Below are 12,866 nucleotides of genomic sequence, written 5' to 3'. Positions count from 1 at the left end.
GGCTTAAAATTCGAACCAAATAGGAAACCATGTTTAGGGTCCCCTGATTGGATAGTTAGATCCAAGAGACTCAGTATCCCTTTAAGGAACTCATTAGCATACTCTGTGTCCAGTATTCTGTCCCGGATTGGTCGATTCAATATCCAATCAGGTAGCAGTCTCACGAGCAGAGGCTCAAACTACGGACCAGAAAGGAAACTAGGTTTCGGGTCCCCTGATTGGATAGTTAGATCCAATAGACTCAGTATCCTTTTAAGAAACTCATTAGCATACTCAGTATCCAGTATCCTGTCCCGGATTGGTCAATTTAATATCCAATCAGGCAACAGTCCCATAGATATAACCGCAAGCAACTCTGCTAGTCCTGACACACGACTCGGACCCTTATAGAGAGCAGAACCCTTATCTACTTACTAGGTGAGTGAACATCCTGACCTTACTTCGATTTCTGAAGGAAATTAGTAGAGACTGTAGGTCTTATTTAAATCCAGTATGGCTCCAATTTTTGACTGCCTGTCTATAATTCATTCACAGGTAGACTCTCATTATATTTGGCCATATATCATAGGTAAGCTAACTTAATTTTCTTACTTAAATGGATTAGTATATCTGGAGAGTAACTTAAAGCTAATAAAACAGCTAAATTACATCTTAAATTGATTTTAGGTTATCTTTGTGAAGCCTAAAAGAGAATTATAACCACAACCTCCTGTAACATAACCCGCCAGAAGTGGAGAATTCGTGATATTTATATTTATACATGGTAACTTCCTTTTAACAGATGCTATTGATTGTTCGAGCTTTGTTAGAACTCGCTAGCTAACCAATATTCCTTGGTTTTTCTTTCTTGTCCTATGGCACAGGCAATTTTGGCCTGATTGCATGTAACACTTATGGTCTACAACACAACCAATTTCCCTTGGTCTTCCATGTTCAGGGGGACAACAAAAGATCGCATTTATTCAGAAGAGGTACGCATGAATTTAAACTATCTCTTCTTTCCCTAACAATGTAGCATTATATAAGATATGCATTAATGCAAAACTCCATGTTACCACAGAAACAGAAATATACTTCTACCAGCAGCATTGTATAAGGCGACTACAGAAGCCCACGCTCCAATTAGGAAACGTGAAGTGATCCCTATAAAGGATCGTCAATATTATCCCAGGGTAAGCTGATATTAATATGACTACCCCATACGTCTATCTCTGAAACTTGGGTGTTCTTTGTTACAATTCTTCTGGTTTAGTGGACCCGTACCCCCCTTCTGTTTCAAGATTAGTGAAATCTGAGGCCCCAAGTGGCCCTTACCTGTGTTTCTAGAACAACATTTTTTTTTTTATGTGGAACCAAGGTAGTATAGTTGGGTTACCTAGGAAAGGTTATTAATACGTTTTCCGAATAAATAGCCTTACTTACTGCTTTGTTAGCTCAAGATAAATCGGGAAAATACAGAATTGTTTACAGTAATTTTTATTGTCGATAAAGCATGTGGCCAAATTTTGAGCGATAAAGTTAATAGCCATGAGCCACTTTCAGTAAATTGTTTCTATGTTTTTCTTAAGGTTTGTCTAATATTTTGAAAAAATGCACATGTTAACCTACAGAGAAAAAATGGAGCTCATTGTAACCAACATAAGTAATAGAGATAACAGAAGACAATGAATAGTGAACATGTTGTGATTTTTTCGATGTATTAACTACAGTAATGCTATAAGTCCACTGAGTTAAAAATGATGCTAATTCTCTGCATGACATTTAATCCTAGGGCGATTTTACATACCCTCTGGTTCTGGCAGACAAATTTTATGTCTTGATAAAGGTGATTATAAGAAGGAGTTATCACCGAAACGCGTCGACGCAACCTAAAGCGTATAATTCAAGTCTCCAACACCATAATAGATACGCTGATTTGGTAGTGATACTACTCTGGTGTCATTAGAGCGGAGAAAGAATATACAAACCTGTATCCAACAAATGTGTGTTGTAACTGTTCTGTCTGCTTGTAATTGTGCAGGTCGCAATTATATATATTGTCTCAATTTTATCTTGTTTTAGTTCAGGGATTTAGTCTAGTTATCCCTAATGACTGTTTTTTAATATATTCAAATAAATGAACTTTTAACTTTTCCATTTTTTGTTGTATGTATTTGTTAAGTTATAAGGTACTTTATTTTATACCTGTTTTTATTTGTGCCTTAAGGGAACCCTTTCTCTTACCTAGCTTTCACACCTCCTCCATGGACCCATTAAGCATCATTTAAGCAGAGCAGTGAGTGAAAAGCGGACCCCTGAAAGGAGAAAGAACAACGGTACGTCTGACTTTAAACAGATGTGTTTTAAGGCAGAGGTGAATGCTTTGGAGTGACTGACTTGAAGGTCCCAGCCCATGCAGCCCAGCCTACGGCAGCTGACAAGGGTGGCTAAAGCCCGTTCTGCCTAATGGGTGTTGCGCGCCTGCATGTTGTGGTGGTGGTGATGCCTTTGTGGCAAACCACTATGGTCTGAGAGGAAAAACAGTGCTTTAAAATTTCATACTGCTGGCTTTGTGTTGTGGTGGAAAATAGTGAAGTCAAAATAAAAATAACATTTTTGTTTGCCATACTGCTCACACAATGCACATACCAACTCTGACAGCAAGACGGTGCAGAAAGAAACAGGGCAACCATCGGAGAGAAAAAACGCTTATTTATTAGGAGAGGCATGTAGCTAGCTTTCAGAAAAAGAATAAAACAAACCCTACCTCAGTAATACTCTCAACAACCTATGCCCCCACCCTTAAGTGCACCTAAATTATGAACTCTCCCAAGCAAGCAATCACATTATAAACTACCATTCTACTTCCTCTCCTACCACCCACCCTGCTTTCAAATCTCACCACTTGAGTTAGTGGGTGGAGCCAGTGGAAGAAGTGGGTAGAACCAGGGGAAGTGGGCGTGGTCTCCTATAAAGATTTGAGCACCTGGACCTCATTTTTTACAAATTAAGCACAGGAAAGAAGTAGTTGCAAAAAATGTCAGAGGTGACAGAGAAGGGAATGGAAATGTTAACACTTGCACAAGATAACGACACAGGCCTAAAGATGTAAAGCATGTTTGCAGATTTATAGGTCTGGAACTTGTTGTAGCTAAGAGAAACCTAACTATGAATTGTAAAGCTCGTTGATCCACACATTTAAAACAATGGCTATGCATTGTTAAAAAATGGTCAGCAGCTGAGGGGCCAACTATTGAAATACAACAGAGACTGACAGGCAAGCGAGCACCACATAATGCCTGAGATATCATCTTGTTGGCCCGACTAATACGACAGATGATCCCCCACCTTGAAATTGATGTTACTAATGATCAAACTATTTGAATATCAATGAAAATGACTAACAGTATAAAGATGTGGACAACTAGTAGGTTCTGACGGAGGTGGCTTGGGTAGTAAAGGAAAATGTATAGAGGAAGTATCCTAAGCACTTCATGTGAACAGATACAGTCTATACAAACAGTGTCTCATCCTGGAACTTTTCTGTTTACACAGCACAAAAATGAAAGGCTTTTCTGATGGGGGGTGATATTAATAATACGTTAAATAGTCGGGAAGATTGGACTAAATGCTTATAGATATTTAGATTACTTGAAATGAGTGGTTTTACCAGCGTAGCAATAGATATAAATTTGCAGTAGTTTTTTTGTGCGAACTTGGTCCTTAAAAACAGGGTTTCCTTGTTCTTCAAAATATTCTTAAATCCCCTTTTTTCTCCCTATTTTTCCATCCCATCCCGTGTTTCATAATACAGGCGTTCTCCCTTGACAACAGATGGTTTTAGGTAATATCCACTTGTCTGTTCCTGATTCTTTTCAGCAAGTTACGTAACTCACACGACCGCCATAACCAACATGAACTATTTCACCCCTAGAGGGGGCTTTTTTTAGCACAACAACTGTGATATCGGTATGTCAGTTATCTGCCTTGGACGACATCTAGGGAGATTCAAACATGACCGGATTATCTAGTGTGAGTTCTCTCACTTAATAATATATGCTCCCAACAAGAATTCTGTCTTAGATTGACGGAGTACGCGTATTTTAGCGGTTGATCCTACCACGTGTCTCGCTCTTTTAAGTTCTGCACATTGTTTCCATCTCTTCTAACCTTTAATTTTTATTTTTATTTTTGCAGCTTAGCGATATTGCTGATTTCAGCTATTTCTGCGGCTGACACTTTTAAGACAGTCAACTGACGCATCAACATATCATGTGCCAGTAGACGTCACAGTCTATCTACGAGCACAATTTCTTTATTTATTTCTTCCTGCACGAAGATTGCTTTGGCCCTTAAAACTCTGAACAATTCCACCTATTGCCACAAATGATATCATTCGGGTTTAGTTTAGGCGTGACCTCCTGACCATACTCTCATGAGCAAAGGCTTAAAATTCGAACCAAATAGGAAACCATGTTTAGGGTCCTCTGATTGGATAGTTAGATCCAAGAGACTCAGTATCCCTTTAAGGAACTCATTAGCATACTCTGTGTCCAGTATTCTGTCCCGGATTGGTCGATTCAATATCCAATCAGGTAGCAGTCTCACGAGCAGAGGCTCAAACTACGGACCAGAAAGGAAACTAGGTTTCGGGTCCCCTGATTGGATAGTTAGATCCAATAGACTCAGTATCCTTTTAAGAAACTCATTAGCATACTCAGTATCCAGTATCCTGTCCCGGATTGGTCGATTTAATATCCAATCAGGCAACAGTCCCATAGATATAACCGCAAGCAACTCTGCTAGTCCTGACACACGACTCGGACCCTTATAGAGAGCAGAACCCTTATCTACTAACTAGGTGAGTGAACATCCTGACCTTACTTCGATTTCTGAAGGAAATTAGTAGAGACTGTAGGTCTTATTTAAATCCAGTATGGCTCCAATTTTTGACTGCCTGTCTATAATTCATTCACAGGTAGACTCTCATTATATGTGGCCATATATCATAGGTAAGCTAACTTAATTTTCTTACTTAATTGGATTAGTATATCTGGAGATTAACTTAAAGCTAATAAAACAGCTAAATTATATCTTAAATTGATTTTAGGTTATCTTTGTGAAGCCTAAAAGAGAATTATAACCACAACCTCCTGTAACATAACCCGCCAGAAGTGGAGAATTCGTGATATTTATATTTATACATGGTAACTTCCTTTTAACAGATGCTATTGATTGTTCGAGCTTTGTTAGAACTCGCTAGCTAACCAATATTCCTTGGTTTTTCTTTCTTGTCCTATGGCACAGGCAATTTTGGCCTGATTGCATATAACACTTATGGTCTACAACACAACCAATTTCCCTTGGTCTTCCATGTTCAGGGGGACAACAAAAGATCGCATTTATTCAGAACAGGTACGCATGAATTTAAACTATCTCTTCTTTCCCTAACAATGTAGCATTATAGAAGATATGCATTAATGCAAAACTCCATGTTACCACAGAGACAGAAATATACTTCTACCAGCAGCATTGTATAAGGCAACTACAGAAGCCCACGCTCCAATTAGGAAACGTGAAGTGATCCCTATAAAGGATCGTCAATATTATCCCAGGGTAAGCTGATATTAATATGACTACCCCATACGTCTATCTCTGAAACTTGGGTGTTCTTTGTTACAATTCTTCTGGTTTAGTGGACCCGTACCCCCCTTCTGTTTCAAGATTAGTGAAATCTGAGGCCCCAAGTGCCCCTTACCTGTGTTTCTAGAACAAAATTTTTTTTTTATGTGGAACCAAGGTAGTATAATTGGGTTACCTAGGAAAGGTTATTAATACGTTTTCCGAATAAATAGCCTTACTTACTGCTTTGTTAGCTCAAGATAAATCGGGAAAATACAGAATTGTTTACAGTAATTTTTATTGTCGATAAAGCATGTGGCCAAATTTTGAGCGATAAAGTTAATAGCCATGAGCCACTTTCAGTAAATTGTTTCTATGTTTTTCTTAAGGTTTGTCTAATATTTTGAAAAAATGCACATGTTAACCTAGAGAGAAAAAAATGGAGCTCATTGTAACCAACATAAGTAATGGAGATAACAGAAGACAATGAATAGTGAACATGTTGTGATTTTTTCCATGTATTAACTACAGTAATGCTATAAGTCCACTGAGTTAAAAATGATGCTAATTCTCTGCATGACATTTAATCCTAGGGCGATTTTACATACCCTCTGATTCTGGCAGACAAATGTTATGTCTTAATAAAGGTGATTATAAGAAGGAGTTATCACCGAAACGCGTCGACGCAACCTAAAGCGTATAATTCAAGTCTCCAACACCATAATAGATACGCTGATTTGGTAGTGATACTACTCTGGTGTCATTAGAGCGGAGAAAGAATATACAAACCTGTATCCAACAAATGTGTGTTGTAACTGTTCTGTCTGCTTGTAATTGTGCAGGTCGCAATTATATATATTGTCTCAATTTTATCTTGTTTTAGTTCAGGGATTTAGTCTAGTTATCCCTAATGACTGTTTTTTAATATATTCAAATAAATGAACTTTTAACTTTTCCATTTTTTGTTGTATGTATTTGTTAAGTTATAAGGTACTTTATTTTATACCTGTTTTTATTTGTGCCTTAAGGGAACCCTTTCTCTTACCTAGCTTTCACACCTCCTCCATGGACCCATTAAGCATCATTTAAGCAGAGCAGTGAGTGAAAAGCGGACCCCTGAAAGGAGAAAGAACAACGGTACGTCTGACTTTAAACAGATGTGTTTTAAGGCAGAGGTGAATGCTTTGGAGTGACTGACTTGAAGGCCCCAGCCCATGCAGCCCAGCCTACGGCAGCTGACAAGGGTGGCTAAAGCCCGTTCTGCCTAATGGGTGTTGCGCGCCTGCATGTTGTGGTGGTGGTGATGCCTTTGTGGCAAACCACTATGGTCTGAGAGGAAAAACAGTGCTTTAAAATTTCATACTGCTGGCTTTGTGTTGTGGTGGAAAATAGTGAAGTCAAAATAAAAATAACATTTTTGTTTGCCATACTGCTCACACAATGCACATACCAACTCTGACAGCAAGACGGTGCAGAAAGAAACAGGGCAACCATCGGAGAGAAAAAACGCTTATTTATTAGGAGAGGCATGTAGCTAGCTTTCAGAAAAAGAATAAAACAAACCCTACCTCAGTAATACTCTCAACAACCTATGCCCCCACCCTTAAGTGCACCTAAATTATGAACTCTCCCAAGCAAGCAATCACATTATAAACTACCATTCTACTTCCTCTCCTACCACCCACCCTGCTTTCAAATCTCACCACTTGAGTTAGTGGGTGGAGCCAGTGGAAGAAGTGGGTAGAACCAGGGGAAGTGGGCGTGGTCTCCTATAAAGATTTGAGCACCTGGACCTCATTTTTTACAAATTAAGCACAGGAAAGAAGTAGTTGCAAAAAATGTCAGAGGTGACAGAGAAGGGAATGGAAATGTTAACACTTGCACAAGATAACGACACAGGCCTAAAGATGTAAAGCATGTTTGCAGATTTATAGGTCTGGAACTTGTTGTAGCTAAGAGAAACCTAACTATGAATTGTAAAGCTCGTTGATCCACACATTTAAAACAATGGCTATGCATTGTTAAAAAATGGTCAGCAGCTGAGGGGCCAACTATTGAAATACAACAGAGACTGACAGGCAAGCGAGCACCACATAATGCCTGAGATATCATCTTGTTGGCCCGACTAATACGACAGATGATCCCCCACCTTGAAATTGATGTTACTAATGATCAAACTATTTGAATATCAATGAAAATGACTAACAGTATAAAGATGTGGACAACTAGTAGGTTCTGACGGAGGTGGCTTGGGTAGTAAAGGAAAATGTATAGAGGAAGTATCCTAAGCACTTCATGTGAACAGATACAGTCTATACAAACAGTGTCTCATCCTGGAACTTTTCTGTTTACACAGCACAAAAATGAAAGGCTTTTCTGATTCGGGGTGATATTAATAATACGTTAAATAGTCGGGAAGATTGGACTAAATGCTTATAGATATTTAGATTACTTGAAATGAGTGGTTTTACCAGCGTAGCAATAGATATAAATTTGCAGTAGTTTTTTTGTGCGAACTTGGTCCTTAAAAACAGGGTTTCCTTGTTCTTCAAAATATTCTTAAATCCCCTTTTTTCTCCCTATTTTTCCATCCCATCCCGTGTTTCATAATACAGGCGTTCTCCCTTGACAACAGATGGTTTTAGGTAATATCCACTTGTCTGTTCCTGATTCTTTTCAGCAAGTTACGTAACTCACACGACCGCCATAACCAACATGAACTATTTCACCCCTAGAGGGGGCTTTTTTTAGCACAACAACTGTGATATCGGTATGTCAGTTATCTGCCTTGGACGACATCTAGGGAGATTCAAACATGACCGGATTATCTAGTGTGAGTTCTCTCACTTAATAATATATGCTCCCAACAAGAATTCTGTCTTAGATTGACGGAGTACGCGTATTTTAGCGGTTGATCCTACCACGTGTCTCGCTCTTTTAAGTTCTGCACATTGTTTCCATCTCTTCTAACCTTTAATTTTTATTTTTATTTTTGCAGCTTAGCGATATTGCTGATTTCAGCTATTTCTGCGGCTGACACTTTTAAGACAGTCAACTGACGCATCAACATATCATGTGCCAGTAGACGTCACAGTCTATCTACGAGCACAATTTCTTTATTTATTTCTTCCTGCACGAAGATTGCTTTGGCCCTTAAAACTCTGAACAATTCCACCTATTGCCACAAATGATATCATTCGGGTTTAGTTTAGGCGTGACCTCCTGACCATACTCTCATGAGCAAAGGCTTAAAATTCGAACCAAATAGGAAACCATGTTTAGGGTCCTCTGATTGGATAGTTAGATCCAAGAGACTCAGTATCCCTTTAAGGAACTCATTAGCATACTCTGTGTCCAGTATTCTGTCCCGGATTGGTCGATTCAATATCCAATCAGGTAGCAGTCTCACGAGCAGAGGCTCAAACTACGGACCAGAAAGGAAACTAGGTTTCGGGTCCCCTGATTGGATAGTTAGATCCAATAGACTCAGTATCCTTTTAAGAAACTCATTAGCATACTCAGTATCCAGTATCCTGTCCCGGATTGGTCGATTTAATATCCAATCAGGCAACAGTCCCATAGATATAACCGCAAGCAACTCTGCTAGTCCTGACACACGACTCGGACCCTTATAGAGAGCAGAACCCTTATCTACTAACTAGGTGAGTGAACATCCTGACCTTACTTCGATTTCTGAAGGAAATTAGTAGAGACTGTAGGTCTTATTTAAATCCAGTATGGCTCCAATTTTTGACTGCCTGTCTATAATTCATTCACAGGTAGACTCTCATTATATGTGGCCATATATCATAGGTAAGCTAACTTAATTTTCTTACTTAATTGGATTAGTATATCTGGAGATTAACTTAAAGCTAATAAAACAGCTAAATTATATCTTAAATTGATTTTAGGTTATCTTTGTGAAGCCTAAAAGAGAATTATAACCACAACCTCCTGTAACATAACCCGCCAGAAGTGGAGAATTCGTGATATTTATATTTATACATGGTAACTTCCTTTTAACAGATGCTATTGATTGTTCGAGCTTTGTTAGAACTCGCTAGCTAACCAATATTCCTTGGTTTTTCTTTCTTGTCCTATGGCACAGGCAATTTTGGCCTGATTGCATATAACACTTATGGTCTACAACACAACCAATTTCCCTTGGTCTTCCATGTTCAGGGGGACAACAAAAGATCGCATTTATTCAGAACAGGTACGCATGAATTTAAACTATCTCTTCTTTCCCTAACAATGTAGCATTATAGAAGATATGCATTAATGCAAAACTCCATGTTACCACAGAGACAGAAATATACTTCTACCAGCAGCATTGTATAAGGCAACTACAGAAGCCCACGCTCCAATTAGGAAACGTGAAGTGATCCCTATAAAGGATCGTCAATATTATCCCAGGGTAAGCTGATATTAATATGACTACCCCATACGTCTATCTCTGAAACTTGGGTGTTCTTTGTTACAATTCTTCTGGTTTAGTGGACCCGTACCCCCCTTCTGTTTCAAGATTAGTGAAATCTGAGGCCCCAAGTGCCCCTTACCTGTGTTTCTAGAACAAAATTTTTTTTTTATGTGGAACCAAGGTAGTATAATTGGGTTACCTAGGAAAGGTTATTAATACGTTTTCCGAATAAATAGCCTTACTTACTGCTTTGTTAGCTCAATATAAATCGGGAAAATACAGAATTGTTTACAGTAATTTTTATTGTCGATAAAGCATGTGGCCAAATTTTGAGCGATAAAGTTAATAGCCATGAGCCACTTTCAGTAAATTGTTTCTATGTTTTTCTTAAGGTTTGTCTAATATTTTGAAAAAATGCACATGTTAACCTAGAGAGAAAAAAATGGAGCTCATTGTAACCAACATAAGTAATGGAGATAACAGAAGACAATGAATAGTGAACATGTTGTGATTTTTTCCATGTATTAACTACAGTAATGCTATAAGTCCACTGAGTTAAAAATGATGCTAATTCTCTGCATGACATTTAATCCTAGGGCGATTTTACATACCCTCTGATTCTGGCAGACAAATGTTATGTCTTGATAAAGGTGATTATAAGAAGGAGTTATCACCGAAACGCGTCGACGCAACCTAAAGCGTATAATTCAAGTCTCCAACACCATAATAGATACGCTGATTTGGTAGTGATACTACTCTGGTGTCATTAGAGCGGAGAAAGAATATACAAACCTGTATCCAACAAATGTGTGTTGTAACTGTTCTGTCTGCTTGTAATTGTGCAGGTCGCAATTATATATATTGTCTCAATTTTATCTCGTTTTAGTTCAGGGATTTAGTCTAGTTATCCCTAATGACTGTTTTTTAATATATTCAAATAAATGAACTTTTAACTTTTCCATATTTTGTTGTATGTATTTGTTAAGTTATAAGGTACATTATTTTATACCTGTTTTTATTTGTGCCTTAAGGGAACCCTTTCTCTTACCTGGCTTTCACACCTCCTCCATGGACCCATTAAGCATCATTTAAGCAGAGCAGTGAGTGAAAAGCGGACACCTGAAAGGAGAAAGAACAACGGTACGTCTGACTTTAAACAGATGTGTTTTAAGGCAGAGGTGAATGCTTTGGAGTGACTGACTTGAAGGCCCCAGCCCCAGCCCATGCAGCCCAGCCTACGGCAGCTGACAAGGGTGGCTAAAGCCCGTTCTGCCTAATGGGTGTTGCGCGCCTGCATGTTGTGGTGGTGGTGATGCCTTTGTGGCAAACCACTATGGTCTGAGAGGAAAAACAGTAATCATTTAGTGCTAGCCCCAGCACAGTGCTTTAAAATTTCATACTGCTAGCTTTGTGTTGTGGTGGAAAATAGTGAAGTCAAAATAAAAATAAAATTTTTGTTTGCCATACTGCTCACACAATGCACATACCAACTCTGACAGCAAGACGGTGCAGAAAGAAACAGGGCAACCATCGGAGAGAAAAAACGCTTATTTATTAGGAGAGGCATGTAGCTAGCTTTCAGAAAAAGAATAAAACAAACCCTACCTCAGTAATACTCTCAACAACCTATGCCCCCACCCTTAAGTGCACCTAAATTATGAACTCTCCCAAGCAAGCAATCACATTATAAACTACCATTCTACTTCCTCTCCTACCACCCACCCTGCTTTCAAATCTCACCACTTGAGTTAGTGGGTGGAGCCAGTGGAAGAAGTGGGTAGAACCAGGGGAAGTGGTGTGGTGTCCTGTAAAGATTTGAGCACCTGGACCTCATTTTTTACAAATTAAGCACAGGAAAGAAGTAGTTGCAAAAAATGTCAGAGGTGACAGAGAAGGGAATGGAAATGTTGACACTTGCACAAGATAACGACACAGGCCTAAAGATGTAAAGCATGTTTGCAGATTTATAGGTCTGGAACTTGTTGTAGCTAAGAGAAACCTAACTATGAATTGTAAAGCTCGTTGATCCACACATTTAAAACAATGGCTATGCAATGTTAAAAAATGGTCAGCAGCTAAGGGGCCAACTATTGAAATACAACAGAGACTGACAGGCAAGTGAGCACCACATAATGCCTGAGATATCATCTTGCTGGCCCGACTATTATGACAGATGATCCCCCACCTTGAAATTGATGTTACTAATTATCAAACTATTTGAATATCAATGAAAATGACTAACAGTATAAAGATGTGGACAACTAGTAGGTTCTGTCGGAGGTGGCTTGGGTAGTAAAGGAAAATGTATAGAGGAAGTATCCTAAGCACTTCATGTGAACAGATAGTCTATACAAACAGTGTCTCATCCTGGAACTTTTCTGTTTACACAGCACAAAAATGAAAGGCTTTTCTGATGGGGGGTGATATTAATAATACGTTAAATATATATATATATATATATATATATTTTAATCTCTGCTCTACTTACAATATGTTGAACCAAATGTAACCTTTGTGGGCATAAATGCAAGATGACAGATACATCATAAAATCTAATATAGAGCAAGTAAAAACAGTTAAAGATACGCAGGTTAACACGCGATATCTCACAACTGAGCTGCAGACGCTTTGCAAATGAAACTAAATTCTCGAGTTTAGTTTTGAACGTTGTTGAAATTTGTCCCTGGAAAAACAAATTTTGAATCATTGACATTCCCTCTGTAATGAATCCTTATAACACATACCTGATAGAAGATATTAGTCAAGTAAGGAAATTCAGCATATGCATAGAGATCCTTTCTTCAAGTCTTTCAAGAAATCCTCTAATTCCCACAAAATAGTACTC

The 12,866-nt window shown here is 38.5% G+C and overlaps 2 long non-coding RNA genes across 2 annotated transcripts; both read left to right on the top strand.

Annotated features, from left to right (window-relative positions):
- The first annotated feature begins 884 nt into the window (after nt 1-884).
- Nucleotides 885-2,107, top strand: LOC146862161 (uncharacterized). Its single transcript, XR_014978388.1, has 3 exons — nt 885-971; nt 1,061-1,172; nt 1,772-2,107. It is a non-coding gene; the product is annotated as an uncharacterized LOC146862161 (long non-coding RNA).
- A 2,983-nt stretch (nt 2,108-5,090) lies between these two features.
- On the top strand, nt 5,091-10,980 carry LOC146862160 (uncharacterized). Its single transcript, XR_014978387.1, has 5 exons — nt 5,091-5,186; nt 5,287-5,394; nt 5,484-5,595; nt 6,651-6,738; nt 10,618-10,980. It is a non-coding gene; the product is annotated as an uncharacterized LOC146862160 (long non-coding RNA).
- Nucleotides 10,981-12,866: the final 1,886 nt, after the last annotated feature.

The sequence above is a fragment of the Triturus cristatus genome, chromosome 2_2, assembly GCF_964204655.1.
Source record: "Triturus cristatus chromosome 2_2, aTriCri1.1, whole genome shotgun sequence".
Classification (NCBI taxonomy): domain Eukaryota; kingdom Metazoa; phylum Chordata; class Amphibia; order Caudata; family Salamandridae; genus Triturus; species Triturus cristatus.
This window is presented reverse-complemented; position numbering and strand designations above follow the sequence as displayed.